Genomic DNA, 9,705 nt, shown 5'->3' with positions numbered 1-9,705 from the left:
AACATATAATTATTTATTTTTTATTTATTGATTAAATATTAACCAAATTTTAATAAAAATACTGACCCAAAACTTATCTCTTAACTTAACGTTGAAAAATTTCATAGATATAAGTTATAACCTTTATAATTCTATATAACATCCACAATTGTGATGAAATTGTATAGTAATTTCTTGGCTTTGTTTTGGGAGAAATTTGAATGTGATGTGATGATAACAGGAGAAAAGATCAAGTTGTTTTGGGATGTGGTTGTGTTCATTATTATTGGGAGCGTAATTTTAAGAATAATACATGATTTTCTGAAATTTCTTAATTAATTGTTTATATAGATTGGCACATCTAGTGGAAAGAAGAGTGTTATATACACGCTTACGGTGTATTTGAAAAACAACATCGTACTTTATATAATAAATAGTTAAATATGAGTTTATCTAATGTGTATTCTAAAAGCACATGTTAAGATGATAAATTAAAAAATTATGCTACGATGATAAATTCATACGTATTGATACATTTAAAATATGGATAAATAGTAACAAGTCACGTGGAATTATTTTTTACGTCAGTATTTAATTTTTTCTTTTTTAAATATATATTATATCACCACTTTTACTAATATATCCCTTTAATTAAATAAAAAAAAATATTTTTTATTTAATTTTATAAAAAGTCTTAAACATCCTTACTTTATTTGATTAGACAAAAATATCTTTTTAAATCAATCAAATTTTAGAATTCAATTAATCCTAATTTTATAGTTTCAATTAATTTAAACAATAAAACAAAAACATATTAAAAAAATAAAAATCAATCGTTCTTCGTCTTCTCCAATTTCCCCAATCATTCATCCCCTCTGACGCAAAAGGAAACATATAAAAAAAATAAATCAAATGCGAACAAGCAGGACGGCGAACCGATGCCGTTGTCGGCGTTTAGAAGCACCTTGAAATCGAGTCCTTCTGATTCCGCCTCAAGCGGCTCTTTGATAGGCGGGAGCAAAGAGTTGCCGACGTAGGCCTTCTGGAAGGAGATGAACGAGAAGAAGGGCTCTAGGCCCCCGGTGACAGGGTTTGTGAAGATGTACAGCTTTCCAGAGTTGGGAGAGAAATTGAGGGCGTTGAGGGCGCAAGGTGGGGGATTAGTAATTATTGTTAGGGTTTTGCCGATTAGATATGAATGATAGTAGGAGAAGGCGAAGAACAGATTATTTTTTATTTTTTTTTATATGTTTTTCTTTGTTTCAGAGGGAGATGAATGATTAGGGAAATTGGAGAAGACGAAAAACAGATTGATTTTTGTTTTTTTTAATATGTTTTTGTTTTGTTGTTTAAATTAATTGAAACTATAAAATTAGGATTAATTGAATTCTAAAATTTGATTGATTTAAAATGGTATTTTTGTCTAATCAAATAAAGTAAGGATGTTTAAGACTTTTTATAAAATTAAATAAAAAATATATTTTTATTTTTATGATCATCACTTGGGCTGCGTTTGTTTACAGAGACAGGACACTAAGACATGAATAATAAGACACAAAATTGTATTTGGTAGAGAAGATATGGACATAGATAATGTGTCCAGAGATACTGAATTAGTGTATTTTGTGTTTATCATGACAGGAAGGACACAGAAATACTAATAAGGGACACAACTTATTTTTTTATTTTTTCTTTTATTATTCTTGTTAATTTTTTATAATTATATTTTTTATTGTTATATTTTTCATCTCAAATTTTTTGAATAAAAAAAATAAAAATAAATTGAATTTTCATAATTTGTTTTAGTTTATCACCAAACAAAATATAAGAACACAAAATTTTATGTCTCTGTTCATCAGTGTCTTATCCTATCCTATTTTTAATGTCTTGTCCTATCCTATTTTTATAAACAAACGCAGCAGCCTTGGGAGTAAACTATTCTTCCCAATGCCTCGTACATTATTTAGCCTTCGCCTAGGCTATTTTGTAAAATCATTTTTTTTCTAAATCTTATTAATCTCAATTTTTCTCTGCTAACCAAATATACATTATAACTTTAGAGCACAATAAACCATATCCGGGTGCATTTAGCTAGGTGCCATCACTACTTCAATATAATAAGCTAAGTGCAACAGTGCATGGTTGCTTTAATTTCCTCCATACAGAACCACAGACAATTCATCGTGATCACGAGTCTCACAGGCAGAGTAAATGTAACAGTAAAGACTTGTTTCTTGATTGAACTTCATCGTACAAATAATAAGCTTTGTTGAATATAAAAGAATATTTATAAATATTAAAAAAATTGAAATAATAAAAACGTAATATCTTATAATAAATATTCATACATACTAAATAATATTAATTAATCTAATTGATCTAATTATACCGTAACAATTGTGTTAAATATGATGTCGGAGACTCGGAGTAACATTACAGTGACGAAAACAGAAAGCGAAATGCAGCAAACTTTGAAAGAGCCCAAGTCAGTCTGGGTCTTTCACTCGTTTGATATGGCGATAAATATAGAGACAATAGAGTTAACGGCGTGTTGAACTATCAGTTCATTGCTCTTTCCTCGAAGTTTCGCATCTGCCCTGAATTCTTAGTTTCCAAGACAAACCTTTGAATATGAGGCTAACTATTTTGTTCATGGGAGTGGTGAAATGGTAGATATAATTCAATAGAGAAACTTTTGGGCGATCAACTTTATTTATTCTAAATTATCTTTAATAAATAAATGGTATTAATTTATGTAGGTGTAAAATTTTGATAAATATAAAAAGATTGGAGAGTCAGATTTCAAAAATAGGAGAATTATCCCACCCTAGTACCATCATATGCATTCACCAAGTACGTAGCTATAGCAAAATTTTTACAATAACTTATAAAAGAAATAATGAATTTAATTTTGATACACGGTTATAAAGTAACTTTACACGTGCATAAAATTATGTGATGTTATATCAGTAAAAATAATAATTTTTACATTGATCGCGTGAATGGTTATTCAAAAGAACAAATATAATTGCACGACTGTATAAAACGTTTTATACTTTACATCAAAATTAAACTCAGAAAACAATATACATATTCTTAATTATATTATAATATAGAAGCCCGATTCCAGTGACATTTTTGTGTTTCATATCCATTCATCATTTGAAGAGAGACAATCCAAGGTCTATTCGTGATTCAGCTATGAATGGAGCACATTTTATTTATTTAAAGTGGTAGTTTAATTTCTTGAACAATTTCTAGATTATTAGTAGTGTAGGAAAATGACTAAATATAAAAGTTCTTACGACGTAACCAAATTCACATGCAACTTTTATTTACTGATATTGTAAAGATTACAAAGCACACCAAACTCACATACAGGAAAAAATTTAGGGCATCAACTTTTTCAAAAGCATGTAATAGCAAGAAAAAGTGAGTTATTGGATGAAATCTCACACCAATCTTATACCATTAAAATCATCATTGATGATTATTTGATGGCTACAAATCACAAAAATTACTAACCCTAACACTCCTCATAAATTAAAGGGAAACACAATTTACTGCTCAAACGGAAAAGAAATAAACCACTCATCAATAGAAAAGTATTATTTAACCTCACTTTTACATCTTCGCCATCCTTGTAGCCCATCTTCTCCATCTCCTTCATCATCTTTGAATTTGAGCTTCCTCCATATTATTGGCTATAGTCCAATGTACCAAAGAGTAGGAAGCATAGAATTTCTAGAATGATGTTATTGTTAAGACTATTAATTTATGTATGACTGTATGTACATACTAGATTGCATGCCTGCACGCCAATATAAGGATCCGATCTTACAAGAATTAAAACAACGCCAACTTACTTACAGAAATAAATATATAAAATCAGCCATCAATATAGAATATATATTAAAAATAAATTAAATTATACATATTATACATATATGATAATTAATTTTAGTGATTGATTTTGATGTGTAACTAACATTTTTAATCTATTGTCTAATCGAAACAAAAGTGAAGGTAGGAAAAAAAAGTAGTAGGCCATCAAAAAGAAGAAAATCAATAATGAAATTAATTAATAGAAGAAGTAGCTAGGGCTTCCACTAGAGCAAGAACAAAAGAAACAGGATCTCCAAAAATAGCTGAAAATATTAGCTTCAGTACCACTGGTGCTATCTTTCCCACCATCTTCATTGAATTATTTGATCCTTCTCCAACTTTGACAACTTTCATATTATTACTCTCAACAACATTGCTCTGCATTTTTGACACTACAATCTTCTTTTCCGAGAAATAATCATCTCTGAGTTTCTCAAGAAACAATTCCTTAAAACAAGAAACATGATAACAATCTCCATCACAAGTTAAATATGACCACCCTTTAACTCTGCTATCGTCCCCAACTTTACGACTCTTACATCTAACACACTTTTTCGGAACATTTCGATGCAATCTCAGTGTCTTTGTTTCATCTAAATCTCTATAAGAAACGTTGTCTCTTAGCTTCAAACAACATGGATGCAAATCCAAGCCTGTGTCATCGGGGTGGCCGTTATCGTAGCGATGATACACAAACCCTAGCACGTCCATTCTACAAGCATCACAAACCCTAGGGTACCCAAGGGGTTTCTCTAGGAACCAGAATTTTTCTTCTTCGAAAAAAGAATGACTTACAGGGTTTTTACACTGAAGAACAGCGTCTGCACATTCTTCATGAAGGACATAACTGCAACCTTTGTTTTCACATCGGTAACTTCGTCCGAATCCCGCTTCTTTACATCCGTTGCAGCTATATGGTGCTCCGGCCGCCGCCGTCAACGTTAACGCGTGTCGATGGAGATGATTGGGAAGAACCAGCTTCCTAAATGAGACATTTTCGGAAGACGATGATCGATGAGTACTAATACACTGCGAAGCATGTCCGGAAAAGGATGAATGTTGAGTTGTTCTAATAGACTGCGTCATACTTAATGGTTTAGATGAACGATGTTCGGAAGAAATCATAGAAGATGGTGATTGTTGATGCCTAAACGAGTGTGAGGTAAGTGTGGAAGAGGAAGATTGTTGAGTTCTAATAGATTGCATCATATTTACTGGTTTGGATGAATCATGTTGAGAAGGGAACATAGAAGATGATGATTGTTGATGCCTTAACGACTGTGAGGTAAGTGTGGAATAGGAAGATTGTTGAGTAGTTCTAATAGACTGCCTCATACTTACTGGTTTAGATGAGCCATGTTCAGAAGAGAATGAATGTTGAGGCCTAATAGAAGAGGAGGGATGTTGAATCCTTTTTTTCCTGAGACTTTGTTGAAGTGTCGGTTTTGCACTGCTATCCATTAGTCTTTCTTCTCGGAACACACGTATATAGTGATGAATGAATGTAAAAGGAAACAGAGGCAGAGTCTAATTGGAGAGAGTAAATTAATTTGCAGTTTTGCTTTGTTGCTTATGGTCTATTTATGGCCAACTAATTCATATGTGCAGCGTGTAAGTTGTAACTCACGCAATATGAAATTGCCTTGTTAGAGCTTGTAAGTGAACAAATCACAATTTCTCAATGTGAACGTGGAGAAAAGAAAAGGGGAAGAAGCCATCTATTTTGACCAGAAAAATATTATAGATTAAACAAAAAATTCTACTCATCTCTCTTGGGACATGTTAATATTATGATATTCTCTTCTCTTTTATTTTATAAATGTACAGTTCTCCCCTTTCTAATTTAAAAAAATCTTATTTTTAATTTATTTTAAATTTTTTGTGTTAACTAATATTAATTTTATCTATTTTTTAAGAAAAAATAAATTATTTTTTGAAAAAATATCCATTAGCAAAAAAATTATTTTTTATCATTAAATTTTACTTACCAAAATATCCTTTAATAAATTATTTTTTATTGATTAAATTGTATTTTTTTAAAAATACAATTTAATTAATAAAAGAATAATTTATTAAATGATATTTTGGTAAGCAAAATGTAATGATAAAAAATAAAATTTTTGTTAATGGGTATTTTTTAAAAAAATAATTTATTTTTTTTAAAAAAATGAATAAAATTAACATTAGTTAATATAAAAGTTTAAAATAGATTAAAGAAGATGTTTTTTAAAAGTTAGAAGGAAAGAGAATATACATTTATTTATAAAATAGAGAGAAAGAAAATTTCATTTTAACATCTCACAAGAGAAAGGGAGGAAAATTTTCTCTACACTAAAAAATGCATGCTTGCATATACAGTGGCACTTGCATTTAAGTATATTAATTAAGATTATAATATAGTACAACGCTTAACGACCAAGAATAATTTATTATTTATGTTTGAATATCTTTATTTTCTATTTCTTGTATAATAAGAAATAATTATGACTGGACTTCAATTAATTAAACTAAATATAAGAAAAGGATAAAAAACAAAAGCAGTGGAGTTGTTAGTATATAGAAAAACGATGCGCTAGGGCAGCTGGTATATTAGTGGACAACCCACTCCATGACCAGAATAATAATTTAATCAAATTGACTTGACTTCGTTAATTTGTTAATGTATATGCTTTATTTAAATTTGATGATAATTGCTCTAAAATATAATTGAAAAAGGTTAATAAGTTATTAAAAATATTAATTTCGTATCAAGAAATATTAAAAAGCTAACAAAATGTATTATTTTTTTGTTAGAATTAGTCAGTAATATAAAGTGTAAGTTAAAAATATATTATTATATTAGATAATTATACTAAAAAAATTAAATTAAAAAATAAAAATATTGGCCAAACTAAATTAAATTAACTTGAAATAAAATAGGATGGTTACTTTTGAATGGGCTAGGATTAAATTAACAAATTAAAAGTCTCTCCAATATATCAGAATATTCTATAAGAAAATTGTTAGGTAATTGATATTTTTTATTATTTTCATTTTTTATTTCTAATAAAAGTGTTTGCTCTCTAGTATTTTATACTCTGATTTTAGTTAGAGGATACAGACTCTAGCAATAGAGTTAACCCATGAAAAATTAAGTGATGAATAGTTTATAAGCGATTTTAAAACTAGAACACAAATTTCTGGAGTATGCGAAACCTTTTATATATATAGAAATAAATAAGTATTTATTATATAGTCTCTTGTGAAATTAGTATACATAAGTTGTAATAAATTCTATCCAATCTCACAGACCAACCTCTCGATATATTACTCATAGCAGCTTATAACTATTAAATTATTCTTCCTATTTTATATGATCAATAAAAGAAAAGTATTGGAAATTTAGAATATAATTTCCATTATTAGTTTATTACACATGTGAAATAATTAATTAAAATGAAAAGATCAGAATAATAATATGTGAGGTAAATAAGATTACTTTGGCCAAGTCGGGTTTCAGTTACATGATCAGAAGCTGATGGTTTAGTGGTTAAGAGAAGGGGGTTGAATCTTAGTCTCCCTTTTTTGCTTAGTAACACTTGCTGATCTTTGAGATGATTTTAGGAGACTTTTTAATTTTTGTCTCGTCCCTAGCCACGAGACTTTTATTTTTATCTCGTCACTTGGCACGAGACTTTTCTTTTTGTCTCGTCACTTGGCACGAGATATTTTTCAATTTGACCTCTTGTGCAATAGAAACAGAATTGAGGTATAGAAGAGAGAAAGTTACACCCAGATATATCCTGGTTCAGCTGCTAAGTGCAGTGCAGCCTACATCCAGTCTCCATCACAATCATGATGGAATTTCATTATAATCTTCTTGATTACAAACTGTAAAGTGCTAACCCAACTTACAAGGGGATTCCCACAAAATCATGAAACACAACATAGATGAACAAAGGAACTCTAAGACATCTATGACTTTTTCTTTTAATTTTGCACTCTCTGCCTTTTTCCGCTCTATGACTTTTTTTCATACAAACCTCACTGTTTGCCTTTTCCAATGAGACTCAAGACATGACAAAATTAAACATAAAAATACTAAACAGAATACATTGAAGGAGAAAAAAATCTATAAAGTTAGGTAGCTCTGAGAATCCTGTGCCTTGCACTCTTACTGCTTACTTCTAACTCCTTGCTCCAAACAGTGGTTGTTCACTCTTTTTATAGAAGAGGGAAGCCTCCACACTTGAAGTCAAAACCCAAGCTTAACTTCTTTTCCTTCGCACATAACCGGTTCGGCCACATAGAGAGAGAAGAGATAACCATGCAATAGCCAACATGCAATTACCTCTAGTCCTTCCTTGGTCATCACTCTTCATCAATCCGAGCTCTCCATCCTTGGCTTGCTCTCCAAGATGGATTTCTGGCCATTGATGTTTCATGATGATGATGGCTTTATCTGCTTTAATCTCTGCCTCTTCCATCACTTCGCCACTCTAGCTACTTCCTGTGGTGGTTAAGCAGAATCAAAGACAAGCCATGCCTCCAAGAATCTCACCTTGCTGGCCGAATCTTCTTCTTCCTTTTTGAGCATGAAGAGCTCAAGATTACTTCACCAAATCTAACCATATTTGGTGAGAATCTCAGCCACAGCACACTTTTATTTTGTTATGTTTTCTTGCCATCATTGTGATGGTCTTTAGGTGTGCTCTTCCTTCATTTCGGTAGCTCAGTTTTGCTTCCATGGCATCCACTGTTTTCTGGTTAATGACCGAAAGAGAGAAAGAGATGAGAGAGAAGAAATAATCTTGGAAGAAAAGCAATTTAATGAGATAAACAAAATTAATTGAGAGAAGGTTGCTTTTACTTCCCTTAGGTGGAGTAGCGTGAATCATAATAATTCTCATCAAATCAAAGTCAAGTTCTCTCATGTTCCCAATGCTAGCAAATTAAATTTGAAGTCCATCCCTTAACAAGAAATGAAATCCGTTGGAAAGCATGGAGCCAATTTGCTTTCTTTCATTATGTATCGGACCAAGCATTGGATCTTTGGTTTGGTATGGGTTTAATGTTGAAGTTTACTAAAAACTGGCCCATTTATTTCAGCTATGAGGTCCGATGGAAGGCATAGGGCAAATGATAACATTTGCTTTCCTGATGGATTTTTGGATCAAGCATTGGATTGCTAAGCATGGAACATAATTGGGCTTTGGAGCAATGAGATTCATTCTGGCCCAATTGATAAAACCTTTTTTAGCCAACAATCATATAACAAGAATTACACAAGGCTGAATTTAATTTTTATTGGGCTTGGGATTTCTCTTTCTATTTCGGCCCAAATAAAAAAACCTACATCACAAAATTATTAATTAACATATGTTAAATAAAAATCAAATTAATAATTTTGTAATTAATAATATTTGTTCATCATCAAAATTAAATTAGAGTTTTCCAAACTCATCAGAAGCAGACATAGAAGATGAGGATGGTCGACTCTGTTGAACCATGGTAGTTAGTTCAGACGAAGTTTATATATATATATATGCTATTTGTATACTAAAATCAGTCACTAAAATAGCCACTAATATATTTGTATATAAATTATATGTATAGTTTAATTTATTTTCAATGTATATCTATACTTTAACATTTATTTTATACTGATAGCTAATTTTAGTGGCTGATTTTAATGTACACCTAACATAACCCATATATATAAGGTACAAAATGAGAGAAACAGTATGAACCGTGTTGTTGCCTTTGTTTTATATTCAAAGTAGGGACATACAACAATTAAAAAATGTTATTATATATTGAAATGCACAATAATTAATTAAGAGAAAATTTAGTAGCTCACTA

The sequence above is a fragment of the Arachis ipaensis genome, chromosome B04 (genome assembly GCF_000816755.2).
Source record: "Arachis ipaensis cultivar K30076 chromosome B04, Araip1.1, whole genome shotgun sequence".
NCBI classification, from domain to species: Eukaryota; Viridiplantae; Streptophyta; class Magnoliopsida; order Fabales; family Fabaceae; genus Arachis; species Arachis ipaensis.
Note: the sequence above shows the minus strand (reverse complement) of the source record.